We start from the raw sequence: 13,323 nt of genomic DNA, 5'->3' as shown, positions 1-13,323 counted from the left end.
TTGAACCTCTATCTACAGTCCGATTATAATTACTTGGTAGTTGACGCCTCACGCGATGGGCTGGTTTTCTCGAATCAGAGCGCTCAACGTCACGCCCAAACCGTTCGCTGTTGCCAAATTATCACAAAAATTGGTCAGTTCACTTGCAGTAAATTGTCCGATTTTCGTTTGGATCCTGAACCCTGCGTCTGGCCCTTTTACTTCGTATTACGTCGCACATGATAACCACATCAAATGCAATACACATACAAAACACGCACACAAGCATACACACACACACACACACACACACACACACACACACACACACACACACACTCACACACACACATAGACGGCGATGGTAAAAAAATAACACACGTCTCATACACAGCACTAACCAAACACTGCTGGATCCTTCACAATACGCGATTCACATTACAATATAACGGAGATCAGCTTACATTCGATTAGAATAGTGTGAAGCCGAATTTTTGAAAGCTGCGATTCATCATTGTGACTGGGTCAAGAGTGTACTAAATACAACAACCTGACATAGTGCAGAGGTTAGTGTCTAAACTTGTTGTGTACAAGATCGTCTGTTCGAATCTCACCAAAAGCAGTGATATTGTTCTTTATTTCTAAATCTAATCCAAGAATTACGATTATTATTTTTATTCAATTAATTTCTTTAACTGCAATTACTTTTTAGTTTTACTACTTTGCTGCGTTTTTTTATTATCATATTAACTTTTTTATTTGCTCTTATTTTTCCTTCTTATCACTCTTTCTTCATTTGTAATGTGCCAGTATCGCCTATAATATGTAACCAAGTACCATCCAGGACTGCTCATCGGTTGGTAACGTGGCAACTCGTGTAGCCAGTGTGAGGATAGTTTCAGATAACCAATGACAGCGAGAAATTACTGTTTGCTTTTAGTGCTGAGACTGCAGTTTTTCAGTCTTGAGCTTGGTCGTAGAGGTAAGCTTTAATCGCCGTGAACCTTAAAGCGATAGTGATTTCAGCTCTACCGTACAGGGGTTGACGGTCGTTTTCCAGGTAACAGTACACATCACAATGTCGTTGTTATGTTAGGACATGGGTTTAAATTCAGGGCTACAAACACGTCTTCTTAGGCAGTTCAGTCACTGATCGTGAGCCTGAGCAGTCGACAGAGCATTTCGCTTTTCCGTCATACCACGGGGCGGTCCATTCCAACATTGCTCGGCGTTACAAATTAATGGCACTTCTGAGGTGACCCGCCGTGTTTGTGTCGCCTTTAAAAGTGCGGTACCCGACAACGTAGCATCACTGTAGTGGGAGGGGACTGGAACGCAGTACTCCGAACGACCTTGGCGTGGTGGTAACACCGGTTCCCATCAGATCACCGAAGTTAAGCGCTGTTAGGCTTGGCTAGCACTTGAATGGGTCACCGTCCGGATGGATGCCAGAGGGCTTCAAGGAGGAGCCCGGCGTGATCGTAGAAAGTGGAATACGGAAAACGAGCTGTGTAACACTCACAAGGTGGTGATGATCATTTTGTTATGGTATAGAACTGAATATACTTCTGCTTTTTGCTGAATTATGTGAGAGCTACTCAGTAACTATTTGGAGAACATGTCGCCTCCCGACGCAGTTTCCCTACAACAATTTTTATTATTATTATTTTTTTTTGCTTCGTTATCTGCGTGACGCAATCAGAGCGTTAACGAAAATATGGGTTTATTGTTATAATTCGTGGTGAACCCTTCAGCTGTCCTTTATTTTACACAATTCGTTACTAGTTTCGGTCAATGAGCACTATCAAGCTTGATCTACGAGGGTCACTCCAAAAGAAATGCACACATTTTTTTTTTAAATCCATCTTTTATGCTACATGTTTGAAAGTCTTACAGTGTGTAGATACATCCTTTAGGAACAATATTTTCATTTCTTCACATAATTTTCGTCCCTGTCAACTGCCTTACGCCATCTTGGAACCAGCGCCTCTATACCCGCACGGTAAAATTCTGGACCAACCTGTTGGACCCACTGTTTGGCAGTGTGCACAAGGGAGTCATCACCTTCAAACCTTGTTCCATGAAGAGGGACCTTCAGTTTCCCAGAGGTGATAGTCACATGGAGCCAGTTCAGGACTGTAAGGCGGGTGTTTCAGTGTTGTCCATACGAGTTTTTCGATCACTTCCATGGTTTTTTGACTGACATGTGGCCGTGCATTGTCGTGCAACGGCAAAGAAACATCCAGCTTTTGCCGATGTGGTGGAACACGACTCAGTCGAGCTTCAAGTTTCTTCAGTGTCGTCACATATGCATCAGAATTTATGGTGGTTCCACTCGGCATGACGTCCACAAGCAAGAGTCCTTCGGAATCGAAAAACACCTTAGCCGTAACTTTTCCAGCAGGAGGTGTGGTTTTGAATTTTTTTTTCCTTGGGTGAATTTGCATGATGCCTCTCCACTGATTGCCTCTTGATATCTGGTGAAAAATGATGGAGCCATGTTTCATCACCTGTCACAATTCATCCAAGAAATTCATCTCCACGATTCTCGTACTGTTCCAAAAGTTCGCTGCATACCGTTTTTCTTGTTTCTTTGTGAGCCACTGTCATCATCCTGGGAACGCATCTGGCACAAACCTTTTTTAACGCCAACAGTTTCAGTATTCTGCAAACACTTCCTTCCCCTATCCTAACGTAGCGTGCCAATTTGTTCAAATGGCTCTGAGCAATATAGGACTAAACTTCTGAGGTCATCTAGAACTTAGAACTACTTAAACCTAACTAACCTAAGGACATCACACACATCCATGCCCGAGGCAGGATTCGAACATGCGACTGTAGCGGTCGCGCGGTTCCAGACTGTAGCGCCTACAACCGTAATTCGTTCACTGCGATGCGTCTTTCAGCAGTCACCAATTCTTTAACTCTCTGCACATTGTCTGGAGTGTGTGCAGTACGAGGCCTGCCGCTGCGAGGACAATCCTCAATATTGCCATGCCCGCTTTCATCACGTAACCTGCTTGCCCACCGACTAACTGTACTGCGATCGACAGCAGCATCTCCATACACCTTTTTCAACCTCTTGTGGATGTTTCCCACTGTCTCGTTTTCACAGCACAGGAATTCTACGACAGCACGTGGCTTCTTACGAACGTCAAGTGTAGCAGCCATCTTGAAGAAATGCTGTGACGGCGCCACTCACGGGAACAGGTTGAATAAAGTTTGAAAACAAGCGGGAAGGATGTATCTACATACTGTAAAACATGCAGAATGAAAACTGTATTTTTACAAAAATAGTGTGCATTTCTTTTGGAGTGACCCTCGTAAAACGAATAAATCAAATCATTAGGGATTATACGGTTTACAGTGAAATGTAAGGTTAAATAGCATATCACTTACTGGCATAAACGACAGGAAAGTTATGCCAAATTTGAATAAAAGTAGTTTGCTTTTTTGAGCCCACCATTTTACGTAAAAATTTTTCACAATAGTTATAGTTTTCATGAAGAAGCAAGTCCACATCGATAGCAAGTACACACTGACACATGTAACTAGGCCAAACAGTCAAGGATACGGTCAGAGACAATGAGATGTCAGAGATAAAAATTATAAAACATGCTAGCTAGATAGGGAAATTCCATATATACAAATGTAATACATCCAGAAATGCCACACTGGAAACATTTGCAATCTAAAATACATCGTAACTGCCGAAAATAGATCGCTGAAACTGTATCAGTACACCAGGTAAAGTCACATTTGCGAAATGTGGTGTATTACAAAACATCGTAACTGCTGATAAACTAGTCCGCCAGGACATATTACTGGGCTAGAATGTTGATATGTTAACAGATAAAAACCAAAATAGCACTTACTAGCAAGTAAACACAAAATGGTGCATCGTAAAATTTCATGTACAGCATGAATGACCTCACACAGTATGCTATACCAAAATATAGGGAGGTGAACCTTTCTAAACAATATATTCCTTTTTATTTATTTTTGATGAATGTGAGTGTAGAACACACTACAGACGAAAAAGGGGAAAACATTGATGTGTGCTGGGTCAGGAATGGATTTGAGGGCTCACGCCTAAAGATCAGAAAAAGTGGCTGCGAAGTAGAAAATAAAAAATACCATAGAGCCGGTGCTACTCAGTCAGATGCGGGCCAGATGTGTGTCACATATACACTCCTAAAAATATCTAACACACGTTTCGAAACAACATACCATAACCAGTATCTGTTAAGTTTGAGAAATTAATCATAAAATATAATTATCAAAATGTTGCATTTAATATTTAAATATTTGTTACCAGAATATATTCTACTTCCAAAAAAGAAGTTACCAGGAGATACTCTGTTTCCAAAAAATGAGTCAACCATTAGAAACCACATTTTGTATTCAAAAAAGTTAAAATACAGCTTTGGTCAAACAGTGTAAAATAAGGCTAACATGGGGAACATATATATACTTAAAGCTTGTGTTCAATAGTGGAGTCCAATAAGAGAAGCCCCGACCTCCAAACGTCTCAATAGTCACAATAAGAAATCCAATCAGTCTTTAGTTTCAAGACTTTCACATAGAATAGATTTCTCATAAGTAATATTATCAAGCCATATCGGAAATAACACAATATTGCAATATTACAATATTTCAGAAGAATCTACAGCACGACATATATGAACTTTATATTTGCACTGTCTCTCTTTTCGATATACTAGAAGGGGAACGCATCACCACTAGAGAGTAATGGATTTAAGATGATGCAACATAATTACAAAAGCCTTGAATTTATAGAAAAAGCATGCATGATAATTTCTAGAAATAACTGACAGGTATTTATGTGAACATATCTCCAATAAATATGCTTACAAGGAGAGACCATCAGTTTACAAATACTTCTATTCTTACAGGAAAAATTCAAAATTGTACACACACACACACACACATAGACACATAGACAGACAGACAGACTTTGTACCTAGAATACACTTCATCTAGTGTACCCCATATAATATTCCCGTAACTCAGTTCTTTGAGACAGAGACAGGTGTCTCTGTTCAGTGCTATTGCAATGAATACTGAAAATCGCTACTTCGACTGCAGTAGCCATGTGTCCACCAGAACCTCTCACCGTCTTCTCGTAGTTGAAGTGTCTATTGCTCCGTCAGGTGTTGTTTCGGGTGTCACTGCTCTCTGACAGCTATGATTACTTTACTCTCTTTTAATCTCTCTTTTTAATCTGTCCCTCTCTGAGCTTTTATTCCGTTCTACATTTATTATGGGTGCACATGGCCTGTGCAGTGTCTGTAGAGAATATTCCCTTGGAAGCTCTCCTCGATGTGTGGCCGTCTTAATGTTTGACTGTCATTTTAGCTTCCACTAGAGATTCCTCCATCGGGGGGTTAATACAGACGCTTGTAACCTCGACCTTCATCACCTTGTCGAACCATCAAGAATAATGCTCTCTGGCGTGTTTGGTCATCCGCGGAGAAGCAGACAGTTTTCGGTTGCCTTGGGACTCCTTGTCTCATCCTGTTTGTCACCCATCTGTCCTATGCTCCTGAAAGACTCTGTCCACCTCTAGTTATGATCGAATATGTAATTAACATTATTAACATTTTCTATGGTCATGACAAACATTAATAATTGTTGCTTTCTCTCTAATTGGTGTAATTACAGTTATTGTGCCGTCCGAAGAAAGTGCTGCCTACACATGGTGGTCCATTAATAGATACCGGGCCAAATATCTCAATAAATAAGCATCAAACGAAAAAACTACGAAGAACGGTACTCGTCTAGCTTGAAAAGGGGAAACCAGATGGCGCTGTGGTTGGCCCGCTGTATGGCGCTGCCATAGGTCAAACGGATATCAAAAGCGTTTTTTTTAATAGGAACCCCCATTTTTATTACATATTCGTGTAGTACGTAAAGAAATATGAATGTTTTTGTTAGACCACTTTTTTCGCTTTGTGATAGATGGCGCTGTAATAGTCATAAACGCATAAGTATGCACCAGGAATTGCATGACGACGACTTTGAACGTCTGTGTACAGTTCTGCCACTGGGCACAGTGGAAATTACGGGACAATGACCGATTTTTTGCACACGTTCTATTTAGCGACGAAGCGCATTCACCAACAGCGGTAACGTAAACCGGCTTAATATACACTATTAGGGGAACAGAAAATCCACGATGGCTGCGACAAGTGGAACATCAGCGACCTTGACGGGTTAATGTATGGTGCGGCATTATGAGAGGAAGGATAATTGGCCCCCATTTTATCGATGGCAATCTAAATGGTGCAATGTATGCTGATTTCCTACGTAATGTTCTACCGATGTTACTACAAGGTGTTTCTCTGCATGACAGATGTTCAGATGTGTGTGAAATCTTATGGGACTTAACTGCTTAGGTTATCAGTCCCTAAACTTACACACTACTTAACCTAAATTATCCTAAGGACAAACACACACACCCATGCCCGAAGGAGGACTCGAACCTCCGCCGGAACCAGCCGCACAGTCCATGACTGCAGCGCCCTAGACCGTTCGGCTAATCCCGCGCGGCGCTGCATGACAGAATGACGATGTACTTACAACATGATGGATGTCCGCACATAGCTCGCGTGCGGTTGAAGCAGTATTAAATAGCATCTTTCATGACAGGTGGACTGTTCGTCGAAGCACGTTCACCGGATCTGACGTCCCCGGATTTATTTCTGTGGGGAAATTAGAAGGATATTTGTTATCGTGATCCACCGACAATGCCTCGCAAAATGCGTCAGCGGATTGTCAATGCATGTGCGAACAATACAGAAGGCGAACTGCTCGCTGTTGAGAGGAATGTCGTTACACGTTTTGCCAAATGCAATGAGGTTGACGGAATCATTTTGAGCATTTATTGCATTAATGTGGTATTTACAGGTAATCACGCTGTAACAGCATGCATTCTCAGAAATGATAAGTTCACAAAGGTACATGAATCACATTGGAACAACCGAAATAAAATCTTCTAACATACCTACATTCTGTATTTTAATTTAAAAAACGTACCTGTTACCAACTGTTCGTCTAAAATTGCGAGCCATATGTTTGTGACTATTGCAGCACCATCTATCACAAAGCGAAAAAAGTGGTTCAACTAAAACATTCATATTTCTTTACGTACTACACGAACATGTAATAAAAAATGTGGTTCCTGTTTTAAAAAACGCAGTTGATATCCGTTTGACCTATGGCAGCGCCGTCTAGCGGGCCAAGCATAGCTCCATCTGTTTTCCCCCTTCAAGCTAGACAAGTTTCGTTCTTTGTAGTTTTTTCGTTTGACGCTTATTTCGTGAGATATTTGGCCCGGTCACTATCGATGGACCACCCTGTATAATGTATTTGAAGTATTAAGACAGTAGAATGCCATATGTCGAATGTGAACCGGCGGATCTCTTTCTGTGAATTCCCCTCGGTCGCTAAAATTAAGACTCCCAGGTGGTGAGTGTGTGCTATACTTGCAGGGGCCGGTGTAGCGGGAGGCACGGAGTGCGTGGACGGCGCCGCCCACCAGGTGCGGCGGTGACGCAGGGCGGGTGCTGGCGCCCTTGGCTTTGACGCAGGTCCAGCACCAGGAGGAGGCAGCGCGGGACGAGACAGGATGTGACGTGAGGCCGTGTTTGCTCTCGGGCCGTGACGTCCCACCCTCACAATAGGCGCCGCTATTTCGGTCGGCGCCTTACGCACGCACCTCGCCTCGTTTACACACGCAGGCGCAGCGGTTACGTCTCACGTCTCGGCTCGCCAGCTCTCTGGCGTCACATGCAGCAGCCGATGCCGTCGCAGTCTTAATGAATCGGTAATATATATGGCCAGCAGCGTTTGGGGCCACTGAAGCTGAACTACATGTCACCAAAGCAACAGTTGGTGTTGTGTGGGGGTCAGTCCCGAGACTGGTTTAATGCACCTCTCCATGCTGCTCTATCCTGTGCAAGCTTCTCCATCTCCCCGTATCTACAGCAACCTACATCCTTCTGAATATGCTTGGTCTCCCTCCACGATTTTACCCTTCACGCTGCCCTCCGATACTAAATTGGTGATCCCTTGATGCCTCAGAGCATGTCCTACCAACCGATCCCTTCTTCTAGTCGAGTTGTGCCACAAAAATCTCTACTCGCCAGTGCTGTTCAATACTCCCTCACTACTTATCTGATGTACCTAAATAATCTTCAGCATTCTTCTGTAGCACCACATTTCGAAAGCTTCTATTCTCTTCTCGTCAAAACTATTCGTGGCCCATGTTTCACTTCCATACATGGCTACACTCCATACAAATACTTTCAGAAACGACTTCCTGACAAATCTATACTCAATGTTAACAAATTTCTCTGCTTCAGAAACGCTTTCCTTGCCATTGCCAGTCTACATTTTATATCCTCTCTACTTCGACCATCATCAGTTATTTTGCTCCCCAAATAGCAAAACTCCTTTACTACTTTAAGTGTCTCATTTCCTAATCTAATTCCCTCAGAATCACCCGACTTCATTCGACTACATTCCATTATCCTCGTTTTGCTTTTGTTGATGTTCATATTATATCCCCCTTTCAAGACACTGTCCATTCAGTTCAACTGCTCTTCCAAGTCCTTTGCTGTCTCTGACAGAATTACAATGTCATCGGCGAACCTCAAAGGTTTTATTTCTTATCCATGGATTTTAATTCCTACTCCGAATTTATATTTTGTAACCTTCACTGCTTGCTCAATATGCGGATTGAATAACATTGGGGAGAGGCTACAACCCTGTCTCACTCCCTTACCAACCGCTGCTTCCCTTTCATACCCCTCGACTCTTACAACTGCCATCTGGTTTCTGTACAAATTGTAAATAGCCCTGTGTTTTACCCCTGCCACCTTCCCAATTTGAAAGAGTGTATTCCAGTCAACATTGTCAAAAGCTTTCTCTAAGTCTACAAATTCTAGAAACGTACGTTTTCCTTTCCTTAATCTAAGATAAGTCATAGGGTCAGTATTGCCCACTTGTTCCAATACTTCTACGGAATCCAAACTGATCTTCCCCGAGGTCGGCGTCTATCAGTTTTTCCATTGGTTTGCAAAGAATTCGCGTTAGTATTTTGCAGCCGTCACTTACTAAACTGATAGTTCGGTAATTTTCACATCTGTCAACACCTGCTATCTTTGGGACTGGAATTATTATATTCTTCTTGAAGTCTGAGGGTATTTCGCCGGTTTCATACATCGTGCTCACCAGATGGTAGAGTTTTGTCAGGACTGGCTCTCCCAAGGCTGTCAGTAGTTCTGATGGGATGTTTTCTACTGCCGGGGCCTTGTTTCGACTGAAGTCTCTCAGTGCTCTGTCAAACTCTTTAGGCAGTATCATATCTCCCATTTCATCTTCATCTGCATCCTCTTCCATTTCCATAATGTTGTCCTCAAGTACATCTCCCTTGTATAGACCCTCTATATACTCCTTCCACCTTTCTGCTTTCCCTTCTTTGCTTAGGATTGGGTTTCCATCTGAGCTCTTGATATTCATACAAGTGGTTCTCTTTTCTCCAAAGGTCTCTTTAATTTTCCTGTAGGCAGTATCTATCTTACCCATAGTGAGATAACTTTCTACATCCTTACATTTGTCCTCTAGCCATCCCTGCTTAGCCAATTTGCACTTCCTGTCCATCTCATTTTTGAGACGTTTGTATTCCTTTTTGCCTGCTTCATTTACTGAATTTTTATATTTTTTCCTTTCATCAATTAAATTCTGTATGTCTTCTGTTACCCAAGGATTTCTACTAGCCCTCGCCTTTTTACCTACTTATCCTCTGCTGCCTTCAGTATTTCATCCCTCAAAGCTACCTATTCTTCTTCTACTGTGTTTCTTTCCCCCATTCCTGTCAATTGTTCCCTTATGCTCTCCCTGAAACTCTGTAAAACCTCGGGTTTAGTCAGTTTATCCAGGTCCCATCTCCTTAAATTCCCAGTAATCCAACCATACCAGCATTAAATGTATCAGCAGCATGAATCGGATAAGAAGACGTCCTGCAACCAACAAAGACACGAGGACCAGAAAGGAGAGTAGTATGGGCAGTTCCTTTCACAGCTCCTTTGTTTACTGGCATGGAGCTAGAGGTCACGTTCGCACTCTTGGTAGACCGCTGGCACTGAAAACGATGTCGTAGATTCCCGTGGCGTGGGCTGTCAGTGCGATGATCTGGACAGCAATTCCGACATAGCCGCTCCGGGTCCTACTAGGGGCGAAATTGTTAAACAGTTGCCACCGTCCATATCACGCTGGATACTTCTGGCAAGATTATCATCAGGTGACACAGTGCTAACTCAATGGACTCGCATTCGTCAGGACAGCGGTATAAGTCCCCGTTCAGTAGCCTAATAACCGCAGCAGGTATTTCTGCGCGAGTAGGGAGTGTAGTTTAGTGTTTTCTAACGAGCCAGTGCGTATGGTGTGTGCAGACGCGGGAGGAGCTGACCGAAATTCGCGAACAGCTGAAGACACAGTTGGCCACGGTCGGTGGTCTGCATGCTGTTGGCTCAGGGTGTAACGCTGTCATAGTTACTGGCGAACGTTGCGTAGGTCATCTAAGCTGTCGCTTGTTTCGCTGATGGAGTCTGTTACCTAGCACCTTCCAGCGTACCCGATATGGAGAACCACGCTCACCGATCGCATCGCTGGAGCCAGTGGATGAATGTGCGGAGTGGCCTTCTGGCCTCGCCATTTCGCCTTTCGACATTTGGCCGCTCCTTCCAAGCAGGCAAACGGGCCTGGAGGTTGGTTATTCGAAGCTTCAATGTTAGGCGCGTTATGGGGTCCCTTAGGAAAATGGCCTCCGTGGCTGGAAAAAAGTCCAACGTGAGCTCAATATTTCTACATGGGGCGTCATTCGATATGTGGAGGGTACCCTGCCTGCCGCTATCGAGAGTCACCTTCAAGTTATGGATCATGTCAGAACCAGTGACGCATGTCGTTTGTATTCTGTTAAGGCCTTCCTCAATTTGTATGGGCGGCTGGTCGAAATGGTGTAGACATCTGCCCTCACTCATGGCGTGCAAGCTGAGCGTACAGACTACAGTATTGTATCCAATATTTATTGGGATCCTTTGGCTTGGAGTCGAGTGGAGGAAATCAACCAGAGGCTCCGTCGATTCGAGGGTCTTGACTATAGACTTCTGGGCCTGCGTTAGAGTGTGGAGGATCGCCCTTGATAGGTCAGCTGTGCGCAGTACAGGGGAAGTAGTTTCTCGGGTGGCAGAGGTGGAGTGCACATGGGGGTTTCTTAGTCCAGGCGATAGTATGAACCCTTTAGACGAAAGCTCCCTCATCGATGCGCAGATATCGAAATCCGTTCGCCTACAAGGTAAAGACGCTTAAATGTAAAAATTTTGTCAGTAGATTGCCGAAGCTTACATAACAAAGTTCCTACTAATTTATCGCCCTCCGCAAAAGCTGTCGCGGTAAAGCTGAAACTCGAAGTAGGATACTACGGAATATTTAGCGAGAAATTGACATATATCGAAAACACAGGTTAAATGCCATATGAAGGCGAGTGTTCAACAAAATTATTGTCTTTCTCGTGTTCTGTCTGACTGTGAAGTTATCTGAACCTGTGTAACCAGCCAAGGTGAAAATTTTGTCATCGGATGTTCCACAGGCACTCGATTCCACCATAACAACTGTAGAATTATTCAGAGAAAGTGTACAGTCAGTAGCGTGGATATACCCCGATCATGTTGTACTTGTTGGGGGCGACTTTAACCTACCGTATATAGAGTGGGACTATAGATTTGGTGCAGGGGCTACAAGCCGACAGTCTTGTGAAGTAGAAAATTGTCTTGAGCAGCTACTTCGACAGCTCACATGCAAAGGAAATATTTCAGACCTTGTGGCTACGCAATGAGGCCTGACATCGACAGTGTCAGTATGAAGACGGCGATTAGTTATCGCGATGTCATAGCGACGATATTTACTAAAGTTAATAAACGCATCAAGAAGACTAGAAAAAGCACGTAGGGATTTGTTTCCATCCTACTTAAACAATGAATGGACATTATTTATTGCTTTTGAATACATTGTGGGAGTGAACAGTGATCAATGTTGTTACAAATATTTATTATCAAAAACAGTCTTGATCACAAATTATTTATTCCGATGACCGGTTTCGATCACAACTGTGATCATCTTCAGACCAATGAGTAAGAACCTGCTTCTGGTGGTAGATCGCTATTGATTTTTGTCATAATAGGATATGCACCATTTGATACGAGAAGTGTTGCCTTCCACTTGTGCTGTTGTTGTGAATAACCTATTCGTGGCCTAGTATCCAACGTCATACAATGCAAATGCAAAGCTGCGATATGGAACCATTCTTTTCCTTTCTTTTTTAAGCTGTATTCCGTCTGTCTGCTAAGGGCACCAATCTGACAGAAGGTCAGAGACGGTTTAGTCCATTTCATAACCAGTCAGGCAGTGAGTGTGCGTCTGGTTACGATTGTGAGTGCGCCCTTGTACTGAGTCCACAGGGCACTTGTAATTGAGGAACAACTGCACCGTGTATCGACGGAAATCTGCTTTTGCATGTCTTCATTCACAGTTCCACTGTACCATTCTAACATATGAACATTGTATTGAATCAGAAGGTGAATGTATTATTTTCTGTGGTTTGTGATTAATGAGGAAATGAAGCAAGTACATTCTGTAATCCAGCAGGCGAGTGCGATGTTAGTGACTGATATCTAAAGCTTGGTTTAAGGAAGCTCCGTCTGTTGTTCAACGGATCTCTCGGTGATAAAGATTATTGCCTGCTCTTTCACTTGCTAAGGGACGTTGCTTCCTCAGTTCACTTCTTGTTCGGCTGTGTTCAGTCCATATTCCACTGGGCAGTTCAGGCTAAGAGTTATCTATTTTTAATGAGATTTGTTGGTGTAAAACTATTCTGGTTATTACTGGAAAGTTGCATTTAAGAGTATTCCTGAGACTATTTTAAGAATTGTGGCTTGCTAGTTTCTTAATTATAACAAAGTACAAAACTAATCTGGGGATTACACCTCCTGATACAGAACTTGTGTTTAACATTATTTTAAGAAATAAAGAAATGTTCTGTTACGCATACTTCTCGATCCCATTATCACCACTTCTACTAGAGTTACGTATTCTGTCCTCTTGCCATGACTCTATTTGTGTGTAGATGTAGATGAATGTTTTGGAAGATCATACACGCATATAAGGAATAGGAATGGACCAAAAACTGAACCTTGTGGGACTCGTTTCGTGATTTCTCACTAGTCACTAGAATTTTCTCTCCTTCCAAGACTGAAACATTCG

The sequence above is a fragment of the Schistocerca cancellata genome, chromosome 7, assembly GCF_023864275.1.
Source record: "Schistocerca cancellata isolate TAMUIC-IGC-003103 chromosome 7, iqSchCanc2.1, whole genome shotgun sequence".
NCBI classification, from domain to species: Eukaryota; Metazoa; Arthropoda; class Insecta; order Orthoptera; family Acrididae; genus Schistocerca; species Schistocerca cancellata.
Note: the sequence above shows the minus strand (reverse complement) of the source record.